Here is a 17,816-nt window from a genome sequence, read left to right on the forward strand (position 1 = left end):
AAACTTTTATAAAAAAAGAGTCATCATTTCAGATGAAACATTAAAACCTCTCAACCTCCTTAAAAAGTCTTTGTTGAACCTTTTTCACTGTAGCAGCAAGATGTGACTCAAAGGACAGAGACTTATCAAGAACAACCCCCAAATACTTATAACTGTCCACCAGTTCAATGGCTGCACCATTTACCACTGTTAGCGCAGGATGGAGGGGTGACTTCTTGAAGTCAATAACCATGTCCTTGGTTTTCAAGGTGTTGATCATTAAGAAGGACTGATCACACCATGAAACAAACTCATCCCCAGCAGGCCCATGGGAATCCTCTTCACCATGAAGGAGGCTTACAATGACTGTGTCATCTGCGTATTTAATGAAATGCCTGTTGGCCTGTGTGCTGCGACAGTCATTAGTGTACAAAATATACAGTAGAGGAGAGAGACAACAACCTTGCGGTGAGCCAGTAGAAGAGTTCAGCTGTTTGGAAAAACAACCGTTTCCTCTCACACACTGAGATCTGTCAGTTAAAAAGTCTAAAATCCAACCAACGAGATTAAAATCAAGTTTAAACTGGTTAAGAAGCTTATCAACTAAAAGATGCGGCTGGATAGTATTAAAAGCAGAAGAAAAATCGATAAATAAAAGCCGAGCATGAGCTTTGGCGCCATCAAGATGGCGATAAAGGAAGTTCAACAGAGTGGCCACTGCATCATCCACACCTCTACAAGGCCTGTATGCAAATTGTAGTGGATCCATAAGCTTCTCTACTTGCTGCAGGATCTCCTTCCTGACAAGTTCTTCAAAGGACTTCATCACTAAAGGATGTTAGAGCGACAGGCCTAAAATCATTTAATGATGTAGGTTTTGTGGTCTTAGCAACCGGAGAAATAATTGATTTTTTCCATACCTCTGGAACCTTCTGTTGCTGAAGAGATAAAAGAAAGATGTGATAAAAAATACTGCATAATTGCTCTGTGCATGTTCTAAGCACCTGGCCACATATATTATCAGGACCTGGACTTTTATTAGTCTTACTCATTTTAAAAAGATTTCCCACCCTTCTTTCATCAAAGAACAAAGCTGGGGGGCCTCTGGTGCTCTCTATTAAGAAATCAAGTGTATTCCTTGGATTATAATTATCATTAAATCTCAAATAAAATCTATTCAGCTCACTGGCTGAGAGTCTGAACTAAAACCAGGGGGACTTATCTTATTACAGTCACTGTAACAGTGACCAGTCATGTGTTTCATTGCCAGCCCAGGCCACCCTTAAGTTATTGCTACCCATCTCCGTTCTCTACCTTATCCTTGTATTTTATTTAGGCTTTTTTCATTTCTGATCTAATCTCCTTCCTAATTTCTCTAACTTTCAAGATATTCCCTTCAATAAAAGCTTTTTTCCTTTCATGAATCAGCCTCATAAGAGCTTTTGAAGACCATGGTTTGTTATTAGGGAAAAAATGCACAACCTTTGAAGGGATAATCATGTCTCTGCAAAAGGATATATATCCGCAGACAACGTCAGTGAGTTCATTAATGTCTCTACATGATTCTATAAACACCGACCAGTCTGTACAGTCAAAGCAGCCCTGCAGGGCTAAAGAGGCGTCGTCACTCCAAACCTTTATGCGGTGTTTCCTCACTTTCTCTCTTCTCAGTACAGTCTTGTAAACTGGCAGAAGATGCACCGTGTTGTGATCCGAGGATCCGAGGGCGGGGCCAGCCACAGATGTATATGTATCTTTTATGGAACCATAACATATATCCAGAGTCTTATTGAAGCGTGTGGGACAGTTCACATACTGATAAAAACTGCTCAGTGTTTTCTTCAAGTCGCAGCGATTAAAGTCCCCAAGAACAATATTAGGGGCTTCAGGAGAGAGAGATTGTAGAGAGTGGATGACGTTGGAGATGGTGTCAGTCGCATTCTTAGGATTCGCTTTGGGGTGGATGTAAACGACGGTGACGTTGATCTGTGGGAATTCCCTCGGCAGATAAAACGGCCTCAAAGGCACAGAGAGGAGCTCAATGTCAGGCAGACACACTTGTCTACGAAAGGTCACGTTTTTACACCATTTCTGATTTATATACAAACACACCCCTCCTCCTTGAGATTTCTGGGTAGCTCCGGGGTCTCGATCCAAACGTATGGGAAACCCGTTTAGTTCCAGAGAACAATCAGGGTCAGAATCCTTGAGCCAAGTCTCTGTGAATGCCATAAGACATGCATCCCTGTAGTCACGTAAATGTGCGACATTCAAATGCAGTTCATCCAATTTACTCCTCAGAGACTGCACATTAGCCAGGATTATTGATGGTAAAGGAATACGATTGTATCGTATTTGCTTCCGCAATCGCTGACGTAGGCCTCCCTTCTTACCCCGCTTCCTTGTTTTGACTCTGTTAAAAACAAAAGTGCCCCTGTGGTTACTGGATAACCCAGAGCTGGAAAACACTGGAGGGTGAAAAGAGTCCAGAGACGGGCCTTTCCACCGAAGATCCAGAAGAAACTCCCGTGAGTATGTAATTGTTTGAGAGTAGCACTGACTCCAAACAACCGTCAGGATTGCTAATAAAATAAAAAACCCATCTTCATTAAAAGAAGTTCCACAAAGCACAAGCCGATGCTATAGGATTTCCTATGAATTAGGTTTGGAGGAAATGTAGAGCTGGGTGTCATCAGCATAACAATGAAAATTGTATTATATTTTCAGAATATTTGGCCGAGAGGGAGCATGTCGATAATGAATAAAAGAGGGCCTAAGACTGAACCCTGGGGCACACCAGCAGGAAGCAGGATAGAGACTTGAAGAGTGTGATTTAAGTTGGATAAACTGAGTGCGGTCTGAGAGATATGAGGTGAACCAGGCAAGGGGGGTGTGACTAATGCCAGTGGATGCTAATCTGCTCAGGAGGATATTATGAGAAATTGTATCAAATGTGCACTAAGATCGAGAAGGATGAGATGGTTAAAAGACCAGAATCAGCTGCCATCAGAAGCTCATTAGTGATCCTTAACAAAGCAGTTTTTGTACTATGATTGGGGCGGAAACCAGACTGAAATTGTTCGTAGAGATTATGGTCACTGAGGTATGAGTGAAGCTGGGAGGCAACAACTTTCGCAAGGATTTTCAAAATAAAGGGGAGGTTTGATATAGGGTGGAGGTTATCAAAATTATTGGGATCTGCATCAGGATTTTTGAGAGTTGGAGTGACAGAAGCAGTTTTCAGGGATGGAGGAATAATACCAGTGTTAAGGGAAGAGTGGATAATACTAGTTATGAGAGGAGCCAATGAGGGAAGACAAGCTAACACAGTGGGAAGAGGGTCGAGATGACAAGTGGATGATTTTGATTTTTGAATAAGATTTGATATATCAGCTATGGAGGGAACAGTAAAACATGAAAATGACTGGGAGGAAGACGGTGAGGAAAACAGAAAGTCTACTTCACAGATTTTATGAGCGAGAAAAGATATACCGGTAAGAGAGTTGCAAAAGTCAGCAGAGTCCATATGAGAGGGGAATGAGTCGGGAGGTTTTGTAATTTTACTAAACAATGAAAAGAGAGACCTGGAGTTACCTTCACTAGAACTGATTAAACCTGAGTAGTGTGCAGATTTGGCTGAAGCAATGCAGTCCTTATACAACAAGAGATGATCGTTATACATTTCTTTGTGTATAGTAAGTCCGGTTTTCTTGAACAGACATTGGAGTTCATATGACTTAAGAGAAAAGGAGCGTTTGACTCACACTGGACTCCTCCAGCATGGTAACACTCATCCAGTTCAGGGTGTCTTGACATAAACTGCAAAGCAACACCTCTCTAAGAAGATTTTATTAGAGCAGCCTGGTCTTCACATTTCACATCAAATTAAAATCACTTAGCAAGTTACTGCATGAAGTGGAAAACACACTATTAATTAACATTTACTTTGTCAGTTTTAATGATGGCGTGCCGCCGTGAATCATGGGATGGCACTGCCTCCTTTCCTTTCATAAAGGGTGACTCAGCGTATCCTCTGCTAATAAAGGAAGCCCTCAAACGCCTTTCCTTAGTTTTCAGATCATTTGACAGGCTCTGAATGTGGCCGAAGATATTTCCAGGTTACATCACAAGCACACATGGGTATTTTTCTGTCCACATGGAAACATCAAATAAATAATATCCATCACTATAAAATGCCATGTTAAAGCAGTCAGGGGAGATAAAACCCTAACCTCAAATATCTCTAAATGTTGGCCAATCGGAAGCATAGCCTGAAGATACGATGATGCGCACTCTGATATCATGAAAGGAGTTTTTAAAAAGTTTATTTTTCAGTAGCCTAAAGGTGTGAACAAGAGGACAAAATGCACAGGAAAAGCCATGTTTACCAAAATAAAATGTACAGGTGGACAGGGCCTCGGTTAGGAAGCTTGACTGCACTTACCTCCGTCTTGTTCCCGCCTGTGTCCCACTATCAGTGACCCCTGTGTGTATCCACAGTCCCATCTCTTTGCCTTTGACAGTTTCATGCTCTTCACGCCAGTTTTTTCTGCTCTTGTGCTTTGTGCTCACTTTCACACTTTGTATCAGCCAAAATAAAAGCCCAGTTTTTGTTTTACTGTCTGCCTCTTTGTCCAGTATTTGGATCCTCTCCTCCTTCCTGACGATGCATACCGAGATGCTGATTTGCCTCCAGCCATGCGGCCTGTCTGGCTCGACTAGTTCATCCTCCTACAAATGATATAAGTGTAACGCACAAGCACGCATAAGAAATTCACATTCAGCGCCAACTATTTAATGCCAATGTAGGAAAAAGTCCAAGAAGCCAACTTCAGCCTGCAGCCACGTTTTTAACCAAGATTATTGTAAACTAATGCCTTGGTTTCTGAAAAATTAAAATCAATTTGTCATTTTTAAGACGGCTAGTGTGAGCAATTGTCCCAAACTCAAAGTAAATAAACTTACCATAAACTCAAAGGAAAGTAAACACTGAAGCCCGCTGTATAAATAGTTATTAGAAAAAGTAATCTCATGTGTTTACTTTAATGAAAAATGAATGAAACCCTGCTGCGATTCTTTCTGGCTTTCCACTTACCAAAGTCCTCAACACTCAGTGTGAGTGCAGAAGTGAAAGCGCAGTATTATCAGGTCAGACTGAAAGATACCGTATAATCACTCAAGTGGTAATTACAAAAATGTGTGGAATATTTGAGGCATAATTTCCCGATGCCGACGCGTCTGTGAGAGTCGCACCTGTGCGGAAACCAGCTGCGGCTGAAAACACTGTGAACAAACATTTTATCTGCCACTCACCCCACCGTATATAATCAAATCATTCAAATCAAGTGAAGGTGGAGAGAAGGGAGGCAATCATTTACTAATCGTTAGAAAGGAGGAATGTTTGTACGAGAGAGCGAAGTAATGAAATGTTGTTTTGCAGGTACTGAGAATTAAAAGGTTCAATTGGCTGTGATTTCCAAGCTTTGCTGGATATTTCATATGTGTGATAAAATGCAAACTGCAGGGAAGTGAACGTATTTTTATTTATTCTTCTCTGGCATTCTCAATTGAACCGAAACATTTTTATTCCAATGGCGGCGGTATTTTTTTATTCAGTTCATTTCAAAATAAATTATAGTTGTTGTTGTTTTTTTGTTGTTCAGTTCATTTTTATTTCAAACATATACATTCACCAACATTTCATAAAATCTTTCCATGCAGTTGTTTGAAAAGGAGTAGGCAGAAGTATATACTTATTTAGCCCTACCCCCTCAGGTTTACATCCTCATCATCTAAATTTGAACAACAAAAACGTATACAATGCCTTCAACTTAGAATATAACATCACAAAAAATATTTTCTCATGTTCAACTAAAACTATATTTAGATTTGCTAATTTACAGAAGAAAATTAACATCGCTTTGATTGCTTTCTTGGGTTAATTGCATTTTCTTCTCTCATTCTTATACTTATTTAAACTGGTTAATATCACTACTGTCCTTTATTTCTTCTTTTAACTCGTTCCAGAATTTAACTCCCGCCATTGAAATAGACATCCTTTTCAATGTTGTTCTTACTCTTTGTAATTTTAAATTCCACTTCCCTCTAAAATTATACCTCCCTCCTCTTTCTAAGAACCATTTACTTATTTCGATTGGGAGCATCCCTTTCCTTGCCTTATATATTATTTGCACTGTTTTAAACTTCACCAGATCCTGGAATTTTATAGCGTGCGTCTTAATACTGTTCGTGTGAGCCCTATACCCCTCCTGATTTATTAGTCTAATAGCCCATTTCTGCATTATGATTATAGTCTGAATATTACTTATATATGTATTTCCTATTATGTATGGTAATAGTAAAGCACAATATAACATGTACAGTGTTTTCCTATCCAGAAATTGTTTTACTTTCCCCAAGACAGCAATGCCCTGAGCTAACTTTCCCCTCACATAACATAATTATTTATTTATTTATTTATTTGTTGTTGGCATTGTATTTTTAAACTGTGACATCTGATTTTACATGCAAAACATAACAGTTATAAAGCGACGTGTGAAATGGAAACGAAGCCTGAATGTAATGATGTGTAGTTCTTTTCTAACCCACATTTAACTGAAAATAGAACAAAGATACGAAACACCACATTGAGAAAAAATTACATTTTCTGTTTGCCTTCGATGTCTTTAGCATGCTGTGAAATTTTCCACACAGTATTAGTATTTCTTTTATCAGCTCTCTGTAAGGGTTTGAGGGACTCTGGAGACCGTTTCGTTTTGAAAGCAAAATGATTTTCACGTCTTGCGTGTAAATATCAGCGTCTGAGCAGTTTGAGGCCTCCTTTGTGGTATTTTTCACTTCCATGACTTCCAAAAGGTTTCAGTAGGGGGCAGGTCTGGATTCCAGCCGGCAAGTTTTGGGTCAGTACAGAGTGTGCTGTTGTAATCAGAAGCAACAGTGGGGCAAACCCTGAGAGTCAGTGAAGCTGTGCTGTGAGGACAAATGACTCGCCTTTCAAAAACCAAAATGATTTCTCTTTAGAGCTCCACTAAATTTGTTTTCTTCCTGGGCCATTTTCTCTGTTGGTCCACAAAGAGGTCTGCAGTTTACTGCTCTGTGTATCTGCAGATGTTTCACGACTGTCACGCTTTCCGCTCCGTGCCTTAGTATAAAAACACGCATAGACAACCTACAATAGCTCGTATTTATTTGTCATCAAAGTCAAGTCATAACCAGAAAACCTGAAAATACATCACAGAGCTTCCATAACTAAAGGGAATGACATAATGCGACCAAGTTTGGATCCATGAATGAATGAAACTTCTTATTGTAGCTCAAAGAATCATAACCATTCTTACCATAATCTCTGAATCTCCCCCTCCTTCATCTGTCATACATGGAACATTTCCCATTAGCATTAATAATGCATCCATGTAGTTTCTTCCTCTTGTCCAGTTTAGGGTCACATGGTGGTCTGGAGCCTATCCTGGCTGCCATAGGCTGAGAGGCAGGACCTTGGCGACCTATGACAGGGCTCGGCGTTAATAATGTTAACTGGGAAATGCAGCCAGGTAACCTCACTACACCTAGTTGGAAAATGGTGATAAAATGATATCACTTTACTTCAGAAAATTATGCCAAGGGTGTCATGATTGATCAGGTGATCCTGATCAATCACCAATATGAATCAATTAGGTAATATTTCATTAACCATTGGTTGTATTATATGCAGAATTTGTTCTTGGTGAAATAGGACTTTATTATAAAGGTTGTTAAGATCAGTGTTGGGAAGGTTACTTTTATAATGTATTCCACTACAGATTACAGATTACATGCCCCAAAATGTATTTTGTAACTCAATGAGAGTAACGTACTAATACTTTGGATTACTTAATATATTATCATGCTTTTTGCAACTACATGAACTGAAGGCTACTCTCCACACCAACACCAACTAGATGTTTAGATCTTAATATGAATGAGTAACAGTAGGTGGACATTAGGTAAGGCTGCACTTTTTGCAGTGATCTCGTACAGAAAACTATTCCGAATGAGGCTACATTCTTTAGGGCGACGCCTGTAACACTCTGCCTGTTGCCTTCATATTAAATCATTTTTGTGAATCTTTTTTTTTTTTTTTTATTTCTTCACGTCATTATGCGGGCCGCAAGTAGAGGTGACATGGGCCGCGAGATTGACACACAGACATGGGAGCCTCTTAATGCGTGTTTTGTTTGGGTTTCCACCGGCGTGGAAACCAAAAATATAGAGTTCATAGCCTTATGAAACAGGAAAATACCGCATGTAATCCATTCATTTCAACAAAGTAACTGTATTCTGAATACCACCTTTTAAAACGGAATGTAACGGAATACAGTTACTCATATTTTGTATTTTAAATACGTAACGCCGGTACATGTATTCCGTTACTCCCCAACACTGGTTAAGTTCCAGAATCACGTCTGCTGTGTCTTGTTTGGCTCCTCCCAACACAGTGAATGTGGACGTGTGCTTTTCTCTCTGCTCTGTCCAAGGTGTGTATTGGCTGAAACAGGTGACTGTTGAGTGTCTGTGGGCTTCCTGCATCTCGATTGTTGCCCTGTATCCTCCCAACTAACGGCCAGATCTTTAATAATTCTGTGTATTTGTGTAAGAACTGATCTAAGAGTCTGTCTGTGAAAAGTGTGGTTCACTAGTGTGCTTTTTATTACTGCACCTGTTTTCTAGTTTATTTTTGGTTGTTTTGGGGGTTTTTTGTAAATCTACTGTGTATATTAAGATATAGGAGTGAGAAGTCGTTTCTGTTGAATCCTCTTTCCTTTGGTTATGATTTCAGGCTAGAGATTTGTGTTTTGCTTGCTCTTATTTTCAGTTTGAGAACACTGGGGAACATTAAAGACTTCGGTTATTGATTGGGCATCGCGATGAAGCAAATAAACTGCCACGTAACATTTTCAGTTGTTGTTGGCCTTTTCCTGGGTGTGGTTGGAGTTGTGGCTCGTGTTACATACAGGTTTTTGTGTCGTTTTTGTGCTGATGTTGATGTCAGAGGAGGTTTAGAAGTCTCCAGTTACTGAGTCAGCAGAGTCAGGTGCACTATACCTTGAACTAGAAAGACTTTGATAAGACCACAGAACAGCTTTTCCACCGCGGCCCATCTTAAGCGATCGCTGGGCCACAGAGCACGGTCGCTGTGTGCAATCCTGTTTAATCTTTGCACTGCAGAGTTTAATTTGATTTTTGGAAGAATTCTGCATCCCAATCAGTGATTTCCTACAACATAGTCGCGCTCTCTGTGGGTGACTCTTTGACGTACCCAGTCTTAAATTAAATTAAAAGTCTGTGGGATGTTCCACTGGGTGTTTCTTTATGTAAATCAATGCATTCTACACAGTTCTCAAACTGTTTCGGTGGGTTTGTATGAAATGTCCACTGTCATTGAATAAACCACTCAACAGTGGCTAAAATTAGCTCCCCTCACCGCCATGTGACTGATCTCTAGCCGAGCATGTCATCATGAAGAAAATGTGATGTCGAGTCTCTTTGTGGGATTTAATAACAGGTTTTAACGGAGTCATGTTCGAATGAATGTATGGCTCGCTGAACATTTCATACCACTAAATACAATGACGCTGATAAAATAATGGAATCAATGCAGGCCTGTGTGCCAAAGTGTTTCCATGACTACAGAAAGTGTCCAGTCCCATATATGCCACAAACTCTTCACCCCTTCATCACTGAGGTTCCCCAGTCTTAATGCACTGATGGCACACATTAGAGCAGGACTACGTGAATGTATGAATATGGTGTCTGGGGCAACTTTCCAATGAGGAGATAAAAAGTGGCACAACTAGGAAGTTATGGCTTCCAAATCTGGAAAGTGTTAATTGCAAGTTTCTAATGCTTTTAATCAAAAATAAAGTGAATAAAAAGAGGAGGCGAGGGTGAAGACGTCAGTCAACAACATCTGTGTAGTTTGCATTTATAAGAATAGCTAATACAGTCCCGATCAAAAGTTTAAGACCAGCTGAAAATGGCCAAAAATCATATTTTGCATGGTTGGATCTTAACAAGGTTCCAAGCTTCAACATGCAACAAGAAGAAATGGGAGTGAGACAAAACATTTTTTAACATGGAATTTATTAAAAACAACAGTTAAATTGAAACAGGCTGTTTTACAGTTGATCAAAAGTTTAGATCAGGTAGTCACACTGTCAGGATGTTCTGATGGCAAAAAGCGTTACCTTTTTGAACGTGGTCAGGTTGTTGAACTGTGTGAGCAGGGTCTCTCGCAGAACGCCATTGCTGCTGAGGTGGGACGCAGTCAGAAAACTTTTGTAAATGATCCTGAAGGTTATGGAACAGAAAAGTAAAGTGGAAGACCCCAAAAAATGTCACCAGCACTAGGGATGGGTATCGTTTAGGTTTTATCCGATACCGGTGCCAAACTGGTACTTTTGAAACGGTGCCGGTGCTTAAACGGTGCTTAAAGAATGGAGAACACAAAATTGGTCCAAAAACCTCTCATGTTCAGCTGTTTTTTTGTAAAAAGATAACAATGTTAGCCTTTTCTGCAGCTATAGGGCATATATGGCATCACTCTTGGCTGGAAGCAGTGCTTAAACAATGGAAAAAACTTTGTCCAAAAACCTCTCATGTTTAGCTGTTTCCCTCTTTTTCTTTGGTCATTTTAGCCTTTTTGGCCAGGGTGAAGGGAGCATCTGCATCAAACAAGAAGACAGCCGCATATAGCTATGATGGTGTTTGCTAGTTCACCTTACATGCATTAATGTAATAACGTGGTTAGCCTACTCAACGTAAATTACACACGAACAACATGAAGCTACTCACGCAGAGAAGAACGGCTGCTGCTGCATCATCATCCTCATCATTTCTGCTACACTGGCAGGGCTAGGGGCCAGGACTCTCCTCTTTGGGTTTTTGGGGATGTTGCTAACTCCGGGTCCGATAACAGGCACCACACCTGCAGTAGATGTGCTCGGTGTGAGGTCTCGCAGCAAGCTATCAAATACGACGCATTTCTCGGCTTTAAAAAAAAAACGCTTTGCGTCGCCAGGTGTTTCATCGGATTTGAGGTGTTACCTCCTTTGACAGTATCACAGTATCAGCTTAAAGCACTTGTTGCTGCTGAGTTTGCATCTTTTGCTGTGAAGTACAGCCAGACTTTTGACCGCTTCGCCTTGGGCATTTTTAATCTGTAGCTCTGCTCTAAAAGAACGTACCTACCTGGCCCCGCCCACTGTCCTCGGAAACGTAAAATGATTGGCTAGAATCTAAAGCGTATCACAGCTCAGGAAAAAAAAGCACCGAAATAAAGCACCGAAATGTGCGCTGCTTTTCCGTCTGGTTACTACCGTTTATGTCAGAACTGGTGCCATGATACCGGTACCCATCCCTAACCAGCACTGAGCCAGTTGGCTGTCCGTCACCTTGTTAAGATCCAACCATGCAAAAACGATTTTTGGCCATTTTCAACTGCTCTCAAACTTTTGATCAGGACTGTAGTATCTACCAAATCTGACAGAGTGCTGTTCATGGATTAGTGCAAGTCTCCACCACTGCACTGATTAAGCGTCTTCACGAGAACACTTAGTTGTGATTAGAGATATACAGAGATATATGTCCTTTACTGTCTTCTGAGGGGGGGGGATCAATATTTAATCAGTGCTGTACAAAAGCAAGACAAGGATATTCACTTTTCTTTGAGCACTATAGAGGATCTTCCCATAGAGGTGAGTGCAGGTCGATCTTTATGCACCCTGCAACTATAGCAAACAAGCCATATTTATGGCGAGACACTGAAAGCGCGGCGATAAGCCAACAGCGTGTAGCTCTAAAATATTTACAATGCATCTGAAGCAGAAAAAAAAAGCTCTGTTTAAAATGCTGACAAGCACAGTAACATTTCCAGGGTGCTGTGGAAGAACGATGGGGCACAAAGAGCACAAAGAAAAGAGAAAGTAAAATCTCTGACTTGTAACTGTCAGTGAAAAAAAGTCATGGTTGTAACTTGCACACAATGAAATATAAAAATCTGCAGTCGGTACAACAAACCACCTGGAGATTAGCTGAACATTTTGTCATCATTGTGCCACACTATGCAACACCTGGGACAATCATAACAACTCTTTAAATCATTATTTTAAGGTTAATATTCAGGCGGCAGCATGCCAATCTCAACACTGCTGCAATTATAGGGCTGCTGCATTATTAGCTGATACTTTTGCATCTTCCAAAGACAGTTGTGCTTTATCCAGTTACCACGAGCCAACTAGTCTCGGGAGCTTTGGGAATATATAATTTAGCTACATTACCTCAGGTGTCACCTGTGCTTATTATACCTGACAGGTGTCTGGAGGCAAGAAGGTGGAAGCACAAAGACCTGCAGAGGGAGCAGCAGGAGGTTAGCGTGCTTCTGACATCTCATTAAAGTTCGCCGAGATTTGAGAAAACATTTATAAGAGCCAACTTGTCTGTCACGGTAGGAATCCCCAGACATTAGCAAAAAGGAAGAGCAGATGCTACATAATATTACAGCCTGCAAAGGCTTTGAAAGATTTACACGGTGTATCCTCCAAACGCTGATGATGAAAGGAAAACATTTCTTTAAATATCGACAGCTGAGAGATTCTTGAAAGATTATCAGTGTCTCTCACTTTAAAGGCCCCAAACAAGCAGCTTGATTAAATATTAGCAACAAAAGAGTGTTTATAACATTCTTGGATGATGGCCTTTCTCAATCTGTTTTTCTCACTGCAATGCATAGAATAACATTAGAAAACTGAAATGTCAGCAGAAGATACGCTTGTGTTATAAGTCAGTGAATACAAACCTCAGTCTAAGTTTGCATCCACTCATCACGGACCCAAACCGTCACACTCGGATGAGAGGAAACCAGTTAGGATGTTCAGGAGGAACACAGGAACCATCGAGGCTCAAGTCAGCCATGAACTGGAAACCACTGGAACACCAGCATCACCGTCCACAGTGAAGCCAGCTTTACATTACCATGAACTGAGAGGGTGTTAAAGAAAAAACAAAGCAGAGAGGTCAGATATTTAGCAGTAAGATGGTGATGGCTGCCAAAAGCATCCGGTCGAGTTGCAACTTGCTAATGGACATTTAATCAGATATTAGTGGGGGTGTATGTGTTTGTGCACCCAGCTCTTACCTTTTAGGTCAGAGGTCTCGAACCTAAATGAGCTGTGGGCCACTGCTGGCACTGTCATCTCACTGGAGGGGCACTTTAGTGTTCAAGTAGTACAAAAACAACAAGAAAACACCCACAAACAGAGTTTTGTTTGTTTGTTTTTTTAATTTCAAATATTGTATAACAACACAGAACTGCAAACGTGAGCGTAAACTTTTTTTCTCGTTCTTAACTAACTGAAGCCTTTCATTGAACCACCAAATAAACAAGCTGGTCCTCTCTTTCTGCACAGACGTGGCAGCACTTCTGCTATCATTTTGTTCAAATTTAACAAAATAAAAGCGCAGACATAAGTACACACTAGTTTGTGACTCTCTCACTGAGCTAACAGCTTATTCCTCAGCATGTTTGTGCTCTCTGCTCGTGTTGTCTTCATATTAAATCATTTTGGGCTTTTTAAAGAACTTATTTTAATATTGCACTCATGTCAATATATGAGCCGCAAGTGGCCCCTGGGCTGCGAGTTTGAGACCGTGAGCACAGTCTCCGTATAAAACAACTTGATGTCACCCACTGGTTTATGGACTACAACTCTGCACCCTTGATTTTTTTTTCCGTGACAATCTTGTTTTTGAAACGAGCACAGATCTTGTTTTATTGCCTCTTTTACATTTAAACGGCACTATAATTTACAAATTAACATCAGGCAGTATTTAAAAAGAGTTCGAATACCTCGGACGTGTCTTTTACTGAGGTCATGAATCTAGTGAGGAGTGCTGTCGTTTTCCCATAGGCTTTTATATAATTAATCACCAACACCGTGCTGAGGGGGATCATACAGCATTTACATTCAGAATGGGACGCCACGTCTCTCTTTCATAGATCACTGGACTGAAGATTGATCCAACATTGCATCAGTGATTTGATGTGAGCTCTGGGTAACATGATACCGTGTTGAGTCTACTTAACAAAGATAATAAAACGCAGTTTTTATCATAAAAATGACTTTAACAAAAACATAAAATAAAACTATTTCTTGCTTGTGTTGTGCCAAATGATAAAGAGGACAAGAAACAGCAGAATCTTAGGTTGCTCATTAGAACAGTGTAGTCTGTCAGTGACACTTAAGGTGAGCTTCTTTCAGTGTCAGGAGGGAAAGTTGCATCAGTGCACTATTATGTGGGAGTAAAAGTGAGTATGTGCATCTCAGAGTTGTTTCATTGTGGGCAGAAGTGACAAGTTGTTCCAAAAAAGCTTTGATTATTGCAAGAGCAATTAGCTTTTGAGCCCAAATACTGTCAAATACTGAATATTACTACACTGCACTACAGAGGAGCCATGGTTAATATTAGAATATATGAGTGCAAAAATAGTGGCTTTGCAGATTTACATGACAGATATCCTCGACGAGGGAGTGGTCACGGCTCACTGGCTGTGCTCCCAGGGCTGCTCATCGAGAGACTGGTGAGTGACAGGCAGGAGAATTTCTTTGCATTTCATTTCATCAAACTGTGGCATCCTTCAGCGCCACGTTGACATGAAATTTACTGGAGACTGGAGGCTCAGGCTGGTCACCAAAATTAGCACAGTGTAATTTCTCCATAATTGCAATAATTTGGATGGGATGATGATAACATTCCCACTGCGTGTCACAAGAAATCAAAGAAACTGTCCTCCTAGTGCTGTATTATATGTTATATATATGGCTTAAATTTCAGTTGATGGAGCTGAGGGAAAAAACAGTTTAATTCAGCTGTTTTTAACTATAACTGAAAATGCTCTGTTAAATACTTTATATTAAAATATATAGACTATATATTTTGTTGATTGTATTTCCTCTGTAAATTATTCTTTAATTATATTGTGTAGTATACTCTGTTCAATACTGGGACAAATCTGAAAACACAGATATATGAGGTAACCTTTGATGTTTTTGCATTACTATCTGCTGTTTACCATATATCAATTCAACTGAGTTTCATTTATATGGCACCAAATCACAACAACAGTTGCCTTGAGATCCTTTATATTGTAAGGTAAAGTCCCTACGACGAGGAAACAGAGAAAACCCCAAAATTCATATCAGACACTTGAGACCCTATAAGGTAGGGGTAGGGAACGTTAGTCCTCGAGAGCCGGTGTCCTGCAGGTTTTAGATCTCACCCTGGGTCACCACACCTGAATCAAATGATTAGTTCATTACCAGGCCTCAGGAGAACTTCAAGACATATTGAGGAGCTAATTTAGCCATTTAAATCAGCTGTGTCAGATCAAAGACACATCTAAAACCTGCAGGACGCTGGCTCTCGAGGCCTGGAGTTCCCTGCCCCTGCTATAAGGGCTCAAAAGTCCTGGAAAAATACAGTGAATGAAAAACACCAGCTTCTCACCCATGCTTATGTACCTAATGAGCCTATAACTCTGAATTGAATCCAGTACAAAAGTAAAATGCAACCCAGGTCCTAAAATCATCTCAAACAAAAAAGGGACACAGATTTATATATTTGTTTTGGTTGAACAAGGGTTAGGTTTCTCCAGGGTTGATGAGCTCTGATGAGAGCCTATTGTTTAATTCCACTCCTCGCGTGTCAGCCAATCGGTGAAGCTCTAGGCAGCTCTTGTCCCGCCTCAGTACTAGCTCCCAAGTTTTCAGTCTCTTGCTTCCACAGCCAAACAGAGCAGGCGGGCTAAAACTTTGTTATTTGTAAGCTGGAGAAATTAATCTCTTAACAAGTTTAAAAAACCCTTAAAATGATATTGTTCACAAAGTATGGTTTTGCACTTGTTGTCATAGAGGTCAGAGCGAAACGGAGGGTTTACTGAGCTGTGGCGTCACGTACTGAGATCCATCGACAGCGGTTGTGCCAATAGAAGTGAGTACCGATGTGGTTTTTTTTTAGATAATATATATTCTATTAAATATTGTGTGAATTTCCTGGATGTAATTCATTTTTACCATAAAAGTGAGTTATATGGAGACTATAATTCCTGAATGTTTGAAGCCTTGTAGATAATCTTTACTGCAGATTACAACTGAATTTTGAATATTGATACTGTGAACTTTGAACCTTGATATTTTAATGTTGTACAACATGACTGAACTGATGATGACTGAGTTGAAAGCTGATCTGAATAGTAGTTACTGCAGTGTGACACTAGTTTAGTTTGTGAGAGTTCTTCTTAAATTGTTCGTGACATATATTTGACCATTGTTTATAGGTCAGGTTTTTATATGGGACGAATCCAAAGACCAGGTCAGCGATCCCAGAGTGTTCCAGTGTTCGCTGGATGGCGAGCCAACCCAAGATCCTAGGAGACGATATACATATACACGCACACTCATTTGCACGTTGATGGACTACAATCCTCTAATGCTAAAGTAGTTGGCCGATCGTGGCTCAAGAGTTGGCAGTTTGTCTTGTGATCGGAAGGTTGCCGGTTCGAGCAATATTTTTTTGCTACTTTGGGGGAAAACTTTATACTTGAAGTTCAGTTAAACATGTTGTAACTCTGTTGTTTACAAAATTATTTTAAAGGCTTAACATCACTAAAGTACTTTTAAGCCACACAACTGTGTTTGTCTGGTTCCTCTGCCGTTAATCTACCAGAGCTTCTGATACTAGCCCAAATTACTCATTACCTTGGTTATTATCCATCGGTACTGTATATAACTCCACGTAAGTGCTACAAAAATATTGCCTGATTTCATCACATATACTTTAGCTATCTTACACAAACACACACAGACACACAAACTCTGACAAAGTGAAATCAGAATGTCTCTGATGTAGCTGCTCATCCAGCCACACTCCATCACAATTTACAGTTTATTGCCCGTAAAATGACAAATGTGACTACGACCTTGAGCTCAACCCATTAACTGATCACTGTGTGTGAGTTTAATTAAATCCTGACCAATGTTGTAGCGGCAGGTAATCCAACTCTTAAACATTCAAATCTGGCGTGATATGAGAAAAACATTTAGGAAAATAAGGTTTTAAATGTTAAAGAAAACAGAGTCTTTGACACAGTCCAATCCACTACGGAGTAAAACGGTTAAAGATTAAATTGATCCAAACTCTTGTTATCATATCTTTTAAATAACTGAGACTGGAAAGTGTACTCAGAGTAAACTCTCAGTAAACACTCACAGATGTCACATGACGATGTGCTGTTCTCTCAGGACATTGCACGGTTAAGGATACATGTGGACAGAGCAATTAGACGCATCAAGGACAATAAAATATTTACACCATCCCTCCTCTGACCTTTGCTGTCAGTGTCGACCAGCTTTTTGCAGTAGCCTGCCTCCCAAGTATTATCAAAACAAACCCCTGAGCTAAGAATCTCGCTGTAAGTTAAGCTGCACAGTTCACAGGGGAATCGGATAGCTCATCTGGTAGAGGGGGCACCCTGTATACTGAGGCTACCGGCCCTCTGCAGCAGCTGTGGGCTTGAATTTAATCGACAGAATAAAGACACCAAATACTTTAAAAAGTTGCACAGTTCATACTGTGACATAGTTCATAGAGTTCATAGCTCTTGAAGTGCTTGTAACTGCACTGATGTCATAGCAAATAGATTTAGTAGGAGTGGCTTTCACAGAGAGACAGAGCGCCGTGCTGTATTTGAAGATTGTTGCAGTGAACACAGTTCTTCACATTAA

General features: G+C 40.3%; 1 long non-coding RNA gene across 1 annotated transcript in view; it reads left to right on the plus strand.

The window, feature by feature from the left end:
• Positions 1-15,379, plus strand: part of LOC120731018 — a 28,231-nt gene extending 12,852 nt beyond the window's left edge. Inside the window, exon 3 of the long non-coding RNA XR_005695259.1 lies at positions 15,260-15,379. This is a non-coding gene — a long non-coding RNA (uncharacterized LOC120731018). The remainder of the gene's footprint in view (positions 1-15,259) is intronic.
• The last annotated feature ends 2,437 nt before the right edge of the window (positions 15,380-17,816 follow it).

The sequence above is a fragment of the Simochromis diagramma genome, unplaced genomic scaffold (genome assembly GCF_900408965.1).
Source record: "Simochromis diagramma unplaced genomic scaffold, fSimDia1.1 OVJJ01000343.1, whole genome shotgun sequence".
Taxonomy (NCBI): Eukaryota; Metazoa; Chordata; class Actinopteri; order Cichliformes; family Cichlidae; genus Simochromis; species Simochromis diagramma.